The sequence below is a fragment of the Hemicordylus capensis genome, chromosome 5 (genome assembly GCF_027244095.1).
Source record: "Hemicordylus capensis ecotype Gifberg chromosome 5, rHemCap1.1.pri, whole genome shotgun sequence".
NCBI lineage: Eukaryota > Metazoa > Chordata > Lepidosauria > Squamata > Cordylidae > Hemicordylus > Hemicordylus capensis.
In genome coordinates this window covers 87403365-87420558 of record NC_069661.1, presented here as the reverse complement: position 1 = coordinate 87420558, position 17194 = coordinate 87403365, and the positions used below count along the sequence as shown (strand labels likewise).

The 17194-nt window shown below is 40.5% G+C and overlaps 1 protein-coding gene across 46 annotated transcripts in view; it reads left to right on the top strand.

Annotated features, from left to right (window-relative positions):
• Window positions 1-17194, top strand: part of SORBS2 (sorbin and SH3 domain containing 2) — a 395454-nt gene that overhangs the window by 136689 nt on the left and 241571 nt on the right. The window lies entirely within an intron of this gene.

Here is a 17194-nt window from a genome sequence, read left to right as displayed (position 1 = left end):
TGCAAGGCCCTGGGCCATGCAGCAGGTAAAATGGCCACTGCAGCTACTTACAGAGGCCCGAACGGCTCAGAAACTACAGTAAACCGGTCTGCGGTGCTAATTACCAAGGCCAGTGGGGGGAGGGGGAACCTTCACTGACTCACCCCCTGGTGGCCTTTAGGAAGCCCCCCAAAGGGGTAGAGGTAAATTTTTTAAAAATCACGAACTGTCAGGGGGGTTCGGTTTCAGTCCGACGGAACCAGGGGAGGTTCAGTTCGATCCCAAACTATTGAGCCCCCGAACCAGTTCACACATCCTTAATGTAGACTCCTGTTTCAAGCCCTCAGTTGTGGGTTGCTTAACTTTTGAGTGCCTCTGGAATGTGAAGGGAGCAAATTGAAAGCGGCAGGACTGATGACAGAACCAGTGTTGAGTTTGCATGTATGCACACCTGTGTTGGTGGGTTCCCGCCCCCACTGCAAATGTCATCTTGCAACATGCTGAAGAAAGCATCGTGAATTCTCCTTTATTACTATTTATATTTGTTTTGGAAGTTGGGGATAATAGTTTTACCATTTGCAACCCCCCACCCCCAATTTGGAGTTGAGTTTTGGGATTTTCTAATGTCATTGTCAGTCCTTACACTATCTGTCATAATGTCTTTGAACAGGTTGTGCCACTTTACTATTCAATTGGCCTCTTCTGATGTTCTCTTTCCATTATGTCTCGTTTGAGCTGATTCCTTTGCTACCTTATAAGATTCTCAAGGTATGGGCATCCTTGTTTTATGTTTGCTGCAACCTTTCATGTTTTAAAAAAATAAAACATAATTCAGTATTTGAAACTTCACAATCGTTCTCATAACGTCAGTTTGTTCCATTTGTCTTCCATGACATAATACCTTCGTATAGATTGGTATATATTGTTAATTAGCTGCTGTTTCCTAATCCACTAATTAGAATAGATGTGACATCTTTTCCTGCCTCCATACTTTAAGGAATCCCTGTAGGCTGATCTCTTCCAATCTGATTTTACTTAAGCTCATTTTCCAGGTCATCAGTTCAATTTCTAGCAGACTAGCCATGTGTGGTTTTTTCTAGTTAGATGAGTATTGGTTCTCTCTGGAACCTAATTTCAAACCTTCAGTTTTTTAGTTCATTCTCTTCAGGATGCTTTGAAGCTGCCTTTTTGATTCATTATCTCTGATACTTGTAAATCTTGCACTATGTTATATATTAAATCTCCTACTTGTGCAAAAGGGTGGACTGACTCCCATCTACTAGAAATTCATGATTAATCCAGAATTTACCTTGCAGAATTGTTGGGCTACTTGTGGGAAATTGAGTAATTTTACCCGCAGCAGAATATCTCAAATATATAACACAATTGTGTTCATGTGACCATGAGCAGTGTAATGCTAGAAGAGGCCAATATACACCTGATCCAGTATTCGGTTTCCAGCAGGGTTGATTTGATTTAAATCAAATCAATTTAAATCATTTCACAGAAAGACTCAATGATTTAAATCGTGATTTACATACAAAGAAAAATTATTTTAAATCATCTATTTTTCTCAACCCTGGTTTCCAGTCATGGTCAGCCAAATGCTTCTGGATTCTCCCAAGCAACAGAGGAAGGAAATTTCCATTTTCAGCTGCAGTAGTGCTTTCCATATATTAAGTATGCTGCCGTATGACATGAATGTCTATCACAATGTACACTTGTCATCTCTGTAAGGTCTCTTTCACAGGTAGTTGAATCATCTGGTTAGTTTTATCCCCACTGTGACATTTCTCTAAATGCAATGCTTTGCTTTTCACCTTAAGATTTGGTGATAGCCATTCATGTATATGAAAGAAGTACTTTGAATACTTTGAAGTACTCTGAATACTTCAAGAAGGCACCATTAAAGAGCAACTGAACCTGCCCCTGGTGATTATACTTTCTAAGAGCATCAAGTTTGTGTCTACCCACAAAGTCTTTCCAATTACAGTTTTTTACTTTGTCCATAGGACTTAATAGGAATCATTAAAAATTAAGCCCATTTCTATTTGTATGGTCATGCCCTGGATTTCATTTCTTAGACATACGTGAATGTGATACTACATTGCAATAAAGACAGAACCCTGGAGGTCTAACCTTTAATATGACGTTTGATCCAGCTACCCTATTTATTTCTGATAATTATAATTGGCTCTCTGCCATCCAGTGAAGTGTTGCGGACACCCTGACTCCAACATTAAAACCAGAGTTACCAATCCAGAATTATGTCCAGGCCTGTTTCTGATTCCATTTTATTAAGGAATCAATTAATACCTGAACTCAGATGAACTGACCAGTACATGACACCCAGCTCTCACGAATTGCCTCTGAGACAACTGGTAATTGCTTTGTGAAGGTAGGGGCAATCCATCATTGTTTCCCAATGTTTGTGAAATGAGAGATAAAATGGCCATGCTTGGTTTCCTGTCTCACACATATCCAAATGTTATCACTGTGGAACTTACACCAATCATAGGCGATTGTTCTGCTGTTCAGTGAATTGTCTTGAATTCCAGAGGATAATTCCATCTTTCTCTGAGGAAATATCTGCTCTGTAGAATTAGAAGCATTGTTTATACCCTATTACTGTCTGTAGAATTCCACCCTAGGTAGATGCACACAAAGGATAATGATTTAACTGCCTATAATGATTATACTACCTCTCACACCTATAGCTTTGATTTTTCCTTCCTAACACCTTTTCACACTCTTGAGGGACCAGGTGCCAGAAAATCTGGAGACAAAAGAAGATTGCCCATTTGCAAGTTCAAGAGATGCAGATGTGCTTTGGGAATGTCAATAGAACAATACTCTGCCCAAACAGGAGATGGGAACCAGATCCTGTTTACTCTGGACTGACCTAATATCCTGAACCAATAGCAATACTTAGAAGACAGGATCGGGAGGGAACAGCAATTGACACCTTTTGTGATCCAGGAAGGATGATGATATTTTGAATAGATTCTATGGAGATCAAATGATTGAACAACTATAAGAAGGGGTCTCTGGACATGGCAAGTCAGCAACCTTTGCCCAACCAGCAGATCTTTGCTCATGTGCGTGTCCCCAATGCCTGCTGTCTGGCTGCGTAGCTAAGCAGAGGCCTGAAACCTGCAGACAAGATACTGCTCAGTGATTCTTGCCGCGGGGCAAAGAATCAAGGGCTGACTCTGTCTGTGAAATCCAACTTTCTATAATAAAGCCCATTGAACTTTCTGAGTGTGTCTTCCTCTATCTCTGCTTGTGTGCCCAGATCCTACATGGTCACCATCTCCAAGAACCAATTCAGTTTGTGTATGATGTGATTTTGCCTCTTTTCCTCTGAGCATATATAGAGTGTGAAACCAGGTGTAACTCACAACATATGTTGTTTCCAAATTTGTGAGGAGATGCACAGTTTTTCTGTTCCTTTTTATTGTGTGACAGAGCTGATTTACGTTACATTCTATTTCATTCCTACATGTTGTTTCTTTCCTTCCATTTGTGCTGGAACTCAGCGTGTGGTACCTGGGGTTCTCAGGCAGGCCCCTTTCCAAGTCCTGACAAGATGTAGATCTACATAGCTCAGCAATGGTGCTGCCTCATGTACCTTCAGACCAGACCTATGGGTATCTGCCTGCCATTAATTATTTTTTTAACATAGCTCTGATAAAAGTAAATTTAAAAAGAAATAATCTTGTAAAATTTCAGGAACAGTGGTTTGGCAGAGCTTCCAGATGTCTTATTAAACAATAGGCTTCAGTTCTGTACACCCTGTGAAATAGTTACATACCTGTGAAATAGTTACATACATAAGAACAGCCCTGCTGGATAAGGCCCAAGGCCCATCTAGTCCAGCATCCTGTTTCACACAGTGGCCCACCAGATGCTGCTGGAAGCCATAGGCAGGAGTTGAGGGCATGCCCTCTCTCCTGCTGTTACGCCCCTGCAACTGATACTCAGAGGCATCCTGCCTTTGAGACTGGAGGTGGCCTATAGCCCTCCGACTAGTAGCCGTTGATAGACCTCTCCTCCAGGAAGTTATCCAAACCCTCCTTAAAGCCAGCCAGGTTGTTGGCCTTGATCAGCCTGTATAGTTTTCTTAATAGTTATATAACAGTGCTACAGAAGAAAACATTCAGGAAAGAAAGAAAGGTCTGTCTTCACGAATATTTTATAATAATACTTGGCATTTGTATAGCACATTTCCAGTGTTAAGATATACATTTTCTCTATAACATTCTCTCTTAATTGCCCCGTTAGTATTACCATCCTCTGTATTGTGGATAGGCAGTGGGTGAGGTTGAGAAAACCATGGATTGCCTAAGACCACCTGATGAGTTCGTAAAGTGTGCTGTCGAGTCGGTTTCGACTCCTAGCAACCACAGAGCTCTGTGGTTGTCTTTGGTAGAATACAAAAGGGTTTTACCATTGCCTCGTCTCACGCAGTATGAGATGATGCCTTTCAGTATCTTCCTATATCACTGCTGCCCTATATAGGTGTTTACCATAGTCTGGGAAACATACCAGCGAGGATTTGAACCAGCAGTGAAATTTGAACTGCATTCCGCAAAGCTTATAAGCTTATACTACATTGGCTCTTTCTCACTACAACAGCATAATGTTATAACTGGGTTATAGACCAAGGATAAAATAGCGTCTTGGATTCACATTTATTTTGCATTGTGATGAGATGAGATTTGATGTATGTTTAAAGAATCTTTAGTGCTATATTGTGGTTTGGATTTAGAATGTTACCTTTTATTTATCTATTTATTGTTAAATTTATATACCGCCTTTCATTAAAATAATCCCAAGGTGGTTTACAGCAGAATTTAAAAACAAGATTGTAAAAATGACACAATTAAAATATTAAGCTAAAAATATAAAAGAAATCTAATTCAAAAATTTAAAACACAAGCATAAAAACGATACAAAGTGCAAATAGCAGCAGCAGAGACAGTCATATAAAAGCCTGGGTAAAAAGCCAGGATTTAGCATGCTTTCTAAAAGCTGTGATGGAGAATGGGGAACAAATAACCACTGGGAGAGCATTCCAGAGTCTGGGGGCAGCAACAGAGAAGGCCCTGTTCCACGTGCACAACAACTGAGCCTCCTTCATTGGGCAAGAAAGGGTTAAACCCTTTCTAAAGGGTTACTTGGGCAAGAAAGGGTTAAAACGCATTCTCAGGGTCCAGAAGAGAAACCCCCTACCCTACCCCCACGCTGCATTACCTCAGCAGAAGACCATTATACACTTTGATCCTTTGAATCCTGTATATCCATACAGAGACTTTAAATGGTGGCAGTGTTCATAAAAGAACACTGAAAGGAATAAGTAAATCAAATGAGTGCGTTCTAGAAATCCTCCCTTACAATGCAAGCACAAAGTGTATTTTTCTGTAAAGTTTCCTCTTGACTATGGATTTACTAAGAAAATAAAAAGCATGTGTAAAATACTTGATATGTAGGAGATATATTTTGAATTGGCCACTGCCAGTTCAAGGATCTGATATAAAATTCAAGGATCCAATATAAAATGTAAACAGCAAAGAACCACTTGGAAACAATAACCACTAATTTAACAAACTGAATGTAATGTGAGTGCAAAATTGTCCAGAAATTCCAGGAAAGTCATATTCAATTGCAAAAAAAAAAAAAAGACTTTAAAAAATGTGGTATGTGTATGTATGAATGAAATGAAACCAATGGATATTGTTCCTAAAAGTTTTATTCCAGTAAGTTTGTAGGTAGGGTTGCTGTCTTGAAGCCCACATGTCAGACATAGCCCTCTAAATCTCCTGCTAAAGCAGAAATCAAGGCAGCTGCAGCTCTTCCACTTCCTCTGCAGTGCTGCTTTCTATCCCCATTTTGTCACCAGTAGTGTGTGGGTCTTCAGGTGTGTCACCTGAAAGTATCAATCAATATCATTTATTGCAGTTGATGCAATAAGCAGGCATAACAGGCATCAAAATATCAGAGCTTACAGTACAAACAGTATGATTTTGTATAACTATACAATAGAAACAAATTCCCCAATAGCATGCACACAATAATCTAGTATACATAAATGAATTTATTTTAGGTACTATCCTTTTAAATATCTGTATCAATTAATCTATGTATATTACATAATGTGTGTGTGTGTGTGTGCACACACACACACACACACCCCGCAGGAGATGGCATTGACCCCTTCTGTATTCTACCAAAGAAAACCACATGGTTCTGTGATCGCCAGGATTCAAAACCGACTCAATGGTACAACTTTGCCTTTACTTTATATAAGCTGCAGAGTAGCTATATATGTATATAAGCTGCAGAGCAAAACCTGGCAACAATATTTGAAATGTTTACATCCTGATCTGAGAATAAAAATGAAATCTAAAACTCAAGCGCCTTGCTTGGATAGATCTTTAAAACAGGTAAAACCTAGCTTCTGACAGATATCATGATAAAAGGAGAAATACATGAACTGTTTTCTTTATCTCCTGCCTAATACATGAACACACTCATTTGGAAAACTGAAGCTTTTTGTAAAGACCCTCCAACAGAGTTGAAGGGAGTACATAAAATTGTGCCATGCTAAATGCTCTTCGCTACTTCAAAGTCACTAAGTTGTTTAAAGAATTAGTTGGTTTCAGTCTAGCCATCGTTCATCTCAAGCCTGAGTATTTTAAGACCAGGCTCCCTGCCCCCATCAGTAATATTTTAGTATTTTCATATCCCATTGAAATCAATAATTCGATAACCCATAGTTCCAAAGTTATCAATAAGGTTTTTCTCCCATTTGGAATCTGGGGTACCCAAAGGAGGTCAACTCTGATGGAAAATGGAGCATTCTGAGCCAAAACCTAAAGCATTGTATCCAAGCCCAGGTCGCCCCCTTTATCAGACCTGCCTCCAGTGTCAGAGCAGTATTAGAAACACACCAGGGAACCAAGACACCAAGCTGTCTGTATGGCCTCCAAAATTCCTTAGATATAGAGGCTTGAGATCCATTAGAAAACTGTACAATCATCTTTGCTTCAAATGCTCTAATTGCTGCAGGAGCATAGTGTCCTCGTGAAGGAGGTAGAATATTAAGACATGGACAATGTCACAGTTGAGGAGGAGCCATGGTTGCCTTGACTCTTTCTTTACTGGAAAACTTTACACAGTTGTGTCTAAGTTGCACAAGGGTTGCTTAGAATAATAATAATTAATTATTGTTATTAATAATGATAATAATAATTATACACTCAAACAGAAATTTTCAGGTTGAAAAAGGCACAAATAATGTCTATAAGGATGCCATTGTGGTTAAATAGCAAAGTCAGTCATGCTGTAGGAAGTAAGATTTCCTTTAAAAAGTCAAACTGTGCACAAATGAAGACAGTTTCAAATAAACTGAAAATTTTTCTCTAGAAGTTTTGCTAGACTAGTGGAGACTGTGTTGTAGTCAGCAAGTATGTAAGAATCAACACTTTATAGTGCCATGTGTGAGAGATTGGCCAGTGCCACTGATGTTTCTTCTTTAGTCACATGGAAAATGCGATGTTAGCCATAGTTCTACCTAGCTTTGTACAAGAGGCATAACAGCCTTAGTTCTCTTTAGCTGACAGAAAAATCAAGGGGGTGGGGGACTATGGAACCATGCAGATATGAGGACAGCAATGAAACAAGTTAAATTACAAGTTAAAGCTTTAGAATTTTGAAGCAAGAGTGTACCTTTTGGATTCCTAGCTAAAGAAAGTTTGCTGACAATCCTCTCTAATAAAATGCTTGGTGTCCGTCCGTGGACGGACACCAAGCATGCGTTCGTGCCTGGCCTGTTCTGGGCATGCGCGCAGCGCATGCCCAGAACAGAGCAAGGGAGGCAAGAACGGCAGGACCCGGCAGCCATGTTGGGGCTGGGAGAAGGAGAAGTGGCTGCCGCCCACGCCGGTAGGAGAGTGCGGGTGAGGCGGCAGCGGGGCCACAGCCAGAGGTGGCGGTGGCTGCGGCAGGGCAACTGGCGGCGGGAGTGCGGGTGAGGCGGTGGCAGGGCCGGAAGCGGCCACCACAAACAAAGGAGAGAGGCGCCGGGGGAAGAGGCAGCGGGGAAGCCGGCCGAGGTGGTGGCGGAGCCACCGCCGAGGCCTGGCGCCGCCGGTAAAGCCGGGCAGGGGGGAAACCTTGGGGCCCTAGCCCGATCCCACCATTCCCGTCCCCCCCCAATATTACTAAGGGCCAAATTGGCCCTAAAAAATGCCGCCGCGGACGCCGCCGCCGAACCGCCCTCCCAGCTACCCGATCCCACCATTTCTACAGGAAAGAGGAGCTCGCTAGCAGAGCTTCTCTCTCTGCAAAGGCTCTTCTCAAACTGGCGCTTTGAGCGGAAAGGACGCCCTTTCCACTCAAAGCGCCAGTTTGAGAAGAGCCTTTGCAGAGAGAGAAGCTCTGCTAGCGAGCTCCTCTTTCCTGTAGAAATGGTGGGATCGGGCAGCTGGGAGGGAGGTTCGGCGGCGGGGGCCGAAGGCATTACTAGCGCCCGTTTTTCAACAGGCTAAAATTCAATTGTATTTCAATAAAAGTCTGTCTTGCAGTGGTTTGGTTGGTGCTATTGAGTCAGCAGCAGAATAACAAAACATCTTTCAATAACAATACATCTTTCTCTTATCAGTTCAAGTCTTGCAACAGAGTGGATAAGTTCATGTGTTGACTTACTATGCTTTGTCTTCTTGTCAATTCAGTATTCATTTAAATTTCTCTCTGTAAAATGTACAAGTGGGAAGCACTATAATCAAGTTGTTTGTGTGTGCTCTGAAATACCAATTTTTCAGTTGCCTAATTTCTTCTCTAAAAAGAATATCTGGTCATGGAGATGACTCAGAATAAATCGGTGGCATTGTCAAATGCAATATATCATGCTTGATGAGGGTTGAAATGTTTTGTAGTTTCCAGAGAGATCTTCTCAAAACAGATCTGCATCCTAGCTCAGTAGGACCATTAAAAGCATCCAAAACTCATTAGAAAAAAATGGAACTGAAATAATATCCGAAAAAAATATTTTAACCATCAGTAAACAAAATCATGCTGTTTAATAGCAGTTATACACCACAAGTTGCTTCATCCTTTTTAATAAATAATAATAATGACAATTATTAATGCAGTATTTTTAAAACCCTGGGCAGTTTATATTTAAGATATCTTTCTTCCAGTTTACAAGTTTAAGCAAACTGGATTATCAAAGCTGCAATCTTATCCACATTTATTTGGGACTAAGACTCACTGAATCCACCTTAAGTGGTGCAGCGGGGAAATACTTGACTAACAAGAAGAAGGTTGCCGTTTCAAATCCCCACGGATACCTATATTGGGCAGCAGCGATATAGGAAGATGCTGAAAGGCATCATCTCATACTGCAAGGGAGGATGCAATGGTAAATCCCTCCTGTATTCTCCCAAAGAAAACCACATGACTCTGTGGGCATCAGGAGTCAAAATCGACTTGATGGCACACTTTACTTACAAGACTCATTGAAGTTATTGAGACCTGCTTCTGAGTAAGGTGCATAGAATTATGCTGCATGCCCCTTTTAGGTTTCAGCATTCTTCTAAGTGGGAGGAATGTCCTTCAGGTTTACATACGCTTTATCATACTGCAGATAAAAACAGGGATACCAAGACCCATCTTATTGCACCATGGATCATGTCCGAGCGCTCCCTCTCTTGTGTTGTGTACCTGCTGCTGAAATCATTTGCTTGCTTGCTGTACACTGTATTCCACAGCAGTTAGATTTGCTTTGTTTTCTGAAGCAGGGGTATCAATAACTGACCATAACTGTTTTGTTCTTTAAAAAACCCAAACTTTTAACTAATATTTGGGGCCTCTAAAGATTTTGAAGCTAGTGGACCCAGAAACATTTTTTAAAAGCAATCCCTCAAATGCAAAATAGTGATAGTGATTATTGATCAGGAACAGGTACTAGGTAAATAGGGACAACAGGGTTGTCCTTTCTTTTCTTTTCTTTTTTTTGAACAACTGATTTTTTAAATTTCACAGCTTAGATGTGTTTGCATGGCTACCTCTATGGAATGTGACAACTTAGGTGATTTCTTTCCATTGGCAGCACATATTGCACAACACAGAGCACTTTGTAGTTCTGAATGGCTCATATATAATACTTGTCATCCATATCTACATTTTCTTCTTTGCTTTGTCCTTTCAGGGTCACAAGTAGCAGTAGCTACTCATCTCTTACTGCGATCCATCTTCTTGAATTGCCCCCCTAAGCCAGAACAAGGTTCCATCATGAACGAAATGACGCATGGCATTGTAAACCTAAGCTGCCTTCAGATTTTTATCATTCAAGTTTACTTGCAGGTGTTCTGTGCCGTGACTTGAACGTAGTTCAAGTCATTTAGTAACTATGTTCAAGTTATTTAGAACCATGACTTGAACATAGTTACTTGTGGTTAGATGGTCTACTTCCTGTGTTCACCTTATGCACAGCCTTGATCAGAGATTCACATGGGTTTGTGTTGCCACAGCAGTATGTGAGAGAACTGGACTTTTTGACACATTTTCAAAAGAAACAAAGATTTCCAGCAGAGATGACAAAACAATACCACTTTGACTCTGAGGTCTAGTTCTCACAAATGGCAGATGAGGTGGTTGACCTGTTGCTGAACTGTACCTCTTTAGACTACAGTTGTGGGCTCACATGATTTGAATGCTTGTCCATAAAATAAAATAAATTGCTATACATAGAAGACTGCATGTCAAGGAGAAGGATTCTAGCTAGCCTAGCCTTCTCTGTAATCTGTCCCATTTAATGTGTGCAGGAAACTTTTGATTTTTGGTTAATGGGCTTTTAGAACTGGTTGTACATTGCCTGGAAAGAGACAGACTGGCTGCATAATTTTTTAATAATATTTACAATATGAAAAAGCATATTTTTGGTAACCAAGCAACACTGGTGAATTATACTGGATAGTTGGTATAAATGATTAACACATAGCAAAGTAGTTCTGCTTAACAAGTTTACTAAATGCTATAAAAGTGACAAGTAAGACAGATTTATAACACATAGTTCCCAACATGGATTTTGTGCTTCTGGTAAGTGAGGGAGGAGGGCTGGTCTTGTGGTAGCAAGCACCATCCAGAAAAGACACAATTGCCTAATCTATTGTTCTTAATCTAAGGCTGTCATAATCTAATCTTGGTCTCTCACAAGTATTTGGCACCAGGAATACATAGATTTAGTCTTAGCTTACTAGCCAACCATTATTTGTGGTTGCCACCAATCTCATCTTTTTCTGACACGCAGGCAGAGGGTTTAGGAAGACGTTGGTCTTCTGTCATTTGCGCTGGGAGATGGAGATGGCATGAAACCGTGGGAGCCCTCTCTTACTGCTCAGAGAGGATTCCTGCTATTTCTTACCTTCTCAAAAATGGCGGTGGAAATGAGACTTCTAGTGAGTATATCTTTTACTTGTCAGAGGCTAGGGTCACTTGCCACTGATAACTGGCAAGTGGATTTGTAGCTGCCTTTTTGGCACCTTTCAGGAAGGTTGATTTTGAAACTCTTCTGCCAACACAGGACCAAAGAGGACTTGTGGCTTCGAGTCCTTACACTCATTAAAGGAGTGAGTGCTAGAAAGATAGTGGAAGTTTCTACTTCCCATTTTGAATAAAAAACAGTTTCCTGTTGCTTCTGGAAATTGTAGCTTATTCAAACTGACTAGTTCAGATGAACTAAAACCAAATGGTTAGAATAAACCACAGTTTCCTGAGTTCAGACATAATGAGAAACCATAGTTTGCTCAAAACAAAAAATGAATGTTTTCAATCTTTTCCCATCAAATACAAAGGAGGAAGGGAGAAGAGAGTGGGGAATTTACAAGCTGAAGGCTTGCCATGACTCGTTTGTGATATAGATTGCTTGAAATGAGCCTGTATTTTCATGTTGAACCATTTCAAAATGTGCAGCTTCTGACATTGCTCTTCAACATGATTAATGTGCTGTGGATATTCCCTGGGTTGGAAAGTAGATATAGGTGGTATTAGAGTGTAGTTTGTTGCCTTGGTGGTTTGACCTCTCTGTTGCCAAGAAATGTTGCCTCTGTTAATCAGCCAGTTAAAATATTTTACTCTCCAGATGGTTCCTCAAACTATGTTGATACATTACTTGTCAGGGTTTTTCCCCACTCATCCAGCATTTTTATTTGTGTGTGTGTATTAAATTGTGTAAACTGCCTAGAGAGGCACATTTTAGGTATAAATATAAATATGATAAATAGATAAATAAAATAAATAATTTGAATATATTAGATGATGGAGAACAGTAAGGCCCTATGCATGAAGGCTATATTATAGGTCTTTAATCAGCTACCTTTTTTTTTGTTTAATTCAAGAGAATAGTCCAGATATTCAAATTTATAAATGATTTCAGCAGCGTGAACTCATTCTTCCAAAATGTAACAGTACATTAAATAGTAGACTACTTATTGTGAATAAATTCACATTATATAATTTATTGTGGCTGGGGATGCTGGTAATTGTAGTACAACTGCTCTATAGCCCTATGTACAAATATAAAACGTTAAAAAAATCTACTGGTTGTAGGCTAGTTTGGTTGTTGTTTTTAAACAGTTGTAAGTGAACAAAAGTGACAAGGCATCTCTTTTCTATAAAACTTCCTTCATCTTAGTTCTGTGCAAGCAGAACTACTTGCAATAAAACAGAAGTGCAGATTACTGGATGAACCAAATTCATCTTTGATGCTGCAGTGGTATACCTAGGAGCCTGAACCACTGCTAATTACCACAGCATATTAGAGAGGAAGAGGCACCAATGATGGTATGTAGGATTGAGTATCCTAATGCAGTGTCCTGTTGACTGAAATTAAAGTTAATAATAAAGAAAGGTGGATTAATTAGGGATGTGCGGAACCAGTCCGCAGTCTAACCAATCAGTCTGGGGGTTCGTGGGTTTGTGATCGAACCAACCCCCCCCCCCCCCGCTTCCGTCGGACTGCCCGGTCCGGCAGGTCTGCAAGCTTTTTTTTTTTCAATAAAAAAATTTAAACGTAAAAGCAAGTACCTGTTGGGGCTTGCTGTAGCCGTGGGGGTTCCCTCTCCCCCCGCAAGCCTTCCTCATCACCGCCGCGGCTGGGTAAGCGAAGCTTTTTTGGCCCTTTCGGGCCTCTGTAAAAGCAAGTGGCTACCATTTTGGCAGCTGCCGCGCATTCTCAAATGCCGTCTGCGAGGCCACAAACCGAACCGGGCCAGATGGTTCTGTGCACACCCCTAGGACTAATGTTGTGGGACAATTTTTTTCAGAGCAATAGGATTAGGAAGATAATTTTATAACTTGCTTTGGTTGACTCAAATCTCATGTACCAATATGAATGCTGAGGAAATTTTGGACTATTTTGTTTCAGGTTTCCTTGGTCCTAGCATTTATTCTGGCCACTTGGATGCTCTTTTGTTGAGTCATCAGTAGTCCCCTTTCCAGTGCTGAATAATGGGAAAGGGAAATCTGTCTTTTCAGACCAGTGATGGTGGCTGCTGGGCTCATATGAGGTTGAGTCCTTGCACTGTACAATACAAGCTATAGCAGTGGACCTTTTAATACTTGCCTGTGCATTTGCAGGTTGTATAGGTTTGATTCATTTGTAGTGCAGTATTTATTTTTAATGCCAAGTACATTCAGTAGGGGAAATAACATTTTTTTGAGAATATTTATTCCCAAATAGCAAAGGCTTTTAATACCTGAATGGATATTGTGAGAGTCTTAGATAATCTGTAGTGTCTTGGTTTCTTCATAATAATAATAAAAGACTTGACAGAGAGGTTCTCTTTTGTTGGACTTTGTGTTACTGACATTATTAGAACATTTTTTTAGTGCTGTCCTTGCACACCTAACACCGATATAAGACAAAGTTGTCCCATAATGGAGACCATAAAACATTTGATTGACCTAGCCATCTGAATGGAAGACTGCACAAGATTTAAAAAGATAATAAAGTGTTTAATATATAGTACAACCTTGTTTGTACTTTAGAGCTTGGTACAAAAAGTTAACTCTTGAACACTAATTTTCTGAGTGGAAATAAAAGTCCTGTGAAGGGCACTACCAATAAATTGGTGGGAATGAGGCTGATTTCTTGATGATTCTGGATTTCTTCTGCCAGCACATTTAGGAAAGCAGTTTATATGGAACTGCATGGAAAGTGGGTTTTTTCTTTCTTTTCCCCATAATTGAAGAGTTTAAAGAAAATTAAAAGACAGCTACAACTTTTCCCCAGTGTCTCCAGTTAATAGTGATGTCTGAATTTGTATCTTCAGGAATTAGGAGATCTGTAGTTTTGATTCTTGTCTTTGCTGTGAACTCAATAGATAGCCTTAGGAAAGCCATTCTCTCTCAAACCCCAATCCCACTTCCTATGTGCATAATGGGGATAATTGTACTGACTATCTCACACGGTTGTTGGAATGATTACAACATGATAAAAACAGCCCTGCTGAATCAGGTCCAAGGCTATCTAGTTTAGCTTCCTATTTCACACAGTAGCCCACAAGATGCCTCTGGGAAGTCGACAGGCAAGAACTGAGGGCACACCCTCTCTCTCCTGATGCTGCTCCCCTGCAACTGGTATTTATAGGCATCTTGCCTCTTGGACTGGAGGTGGCCTATAGACTAAGACTAGGAGCCATTGATAGACCTGTCTTCCATGAATTTATCTAAGCCCTCCTTAAGGCCATCCACACTGGTGGTTGTCATCGCATCTTGTGGCAGAGAACTCCATCGGTTATGTGTTATGTCAAAAAGTACTTCCCTTTGTCAGTACTAAATTTGTTGGCAGTCATTTTCATGGGATGACCCCTGGTTCTAGTATTATGTGTGAGGGAGAAAAATTTCTCTCTATCTACTCTCTTGACACCATGCATAATTTTATAGATCTTGATCATATTGCCCTCAGTCATATTTTCTTAAAATGAAAATGCCCCAGGTGTTGTAGTTTTATCTCCAGTGTTCTCTCTAATTTTTTTCTTCTGTGTGAGGAATGAATTTTGTTCTGGGAGACAAGATCAAGGCAGTGTGTGCACACATGCATTCGGAGTGGGACCTTCCTGATTCAACCTGAGCGTGATCTAAAATTAACTGAGTGGATTAAAAAAATAAATCTGTGAGCCGGTTAGAGGATATGCTTACCTTGTAAGGAAGGTGCTCTAGGCCCCTGATCATATTGGTTGCCCTCTTCTGCACCTTATCAAGTTCTGTAATGTTCTTTTTGAGGTATGGTTACCAAAACTGTACACAGTACTCAAAATTTGGCTGCCCCATAGATTTGGATAATGTATTATGATATTAGCAGTTTTATTTTCAGTCCCTTTTATTTTCAGTCCCTAATTATTCCAAGCATGGAATTGGCCTTTTTCACAGCTACCGCACATTGTGTCAACACTTTCAATGAGCTGTCCACTACAACCCCAAGATCTTTCTCCTGGTCAGTCACCAACAGCTCAGACTCCAGCGTATATGTGAAGTTGAGGTTTTTTTGCCCCAATATGCATCACTTTATGCTTGCTAACATTGAACCGCATCTGCCATTTTGTTGCCCACTCCCCCTGTTTGGAGAGATCCTTGCAATCTGTTGTGGATTTCATTACCCTAAATAGTTTGGTGTCATCTGCAAATTTGTCCACCTTGTTGCTTACCCCAACCTCTAAATCATTTATGAATAAATTTCAAAAGCATTGGTCCCCATATAGATCCTTTGGAGACCCCACTTCTTTCTTTCCTCCATTTAAAGAACTGTCCTTTTATACCAAACTTCTGTTTCCTGTCCTTCAAGAAGTTACCAATCCATACATGAACCTGCCCCCTGACTAAGTTTTCTCAAGTGTCTTTGATGTGGAACTTTGTCAAAAGCTTTCTGAAAGTCCAAGTATACCATGTCAGCTGGATCACCTTTATCCACATACCTGTTGATACTATTTTAAAAAAACACCTCCAAAATGTTGGCAAGATTTACATTTGCAGAAGTCTTGCTGGTTCTCCTTCAGCAGGGCATGTTCTTCTATATACTTAATAATTTTATCATTGAGAATGTTTTCCATCAAGTTACCTGGCACAGATGTTAAGCTAACTTTCTCGTAATTTCCCGGATCCCCCCTGGATCCCTTTAAAAAACAAAAAGGCTACTTTCCTGTCCTCTGGTACAGAGCCTGATTGTAGAGATAAGTTATATAGCTTTGGAAGGAGGTTGGCAATTTCAAATTTGAGTTGTTTGAGGACTCTTGGGTGGATGCTATCTGATAATATATATACACTCAAAAGAACTATATAGGGACATAGGAAGTTACCTTATAGTTTGTCAGACCATGGGTCTAGGCATGTGCATGAAATGTTTCATGCAGGCAGGGGCAAGCTGTAGCTTTAAGGAACAGGTTCGCATTTCCTTATCTGCTCCTCCGCTGCCGTTCCGGTCGCAGCGCTGTGTTGCTGAAAAGAACGTTTGTTGCTGCTTGCTTGTTCCCGGCAACCTGCGCACAGCGTCAGCACGTAAATGGTTTCTGTGCTGACTGCTGGGAACAAGGAAGCAGCAGCATGTGTTCTTTTTGCCAATACAGTGCCACAACTGGAAAGGCAGCAGGGCAGCAGAGGTAAAGACCTGCATAACTGCTCCTTAAAGTTACCACTCCGCCCCCCCCCACCAAAACATTTCGGCTATGACAACTCTAATCGTTTTGGCACCTTTAATTAGAGGTGCTGCAGTGATTTGTGCACATGCCTATATTGGTCCGTCTAGTTCAGTATTGTCTACGTTGACTGGCAGTGGCTTCTCCAAGTTTCCAGGTAGGAGTCTTTCTCAATCCTACGTGGAGAAATCAGGGATTGAACCTGAGACCTTCTGCATGCAAAGCAGATGTTCTACCACTGAACTCTGGTCTGGTTACTCTCTCTTCTTGCCTATATGAAAATGCTAACCACAATTTACTTTAATGTATCTGATGAGTAAGAATTAAAAATACTGATACCCCAATTATAATAGGTCCCTTATTGCTTCTTCTATAAAGGAGTGAGCAGAATACCCATTGCTATAGTGATTGGATCCTCATTTATCTTGTCAGATAAGTGCTTCAGTGACAACAACCGCAGGCCACTAACATTCAAAAATAGCAGGGTTACTGATTCCAAAAATTTAGTTGCAAACTAGAAA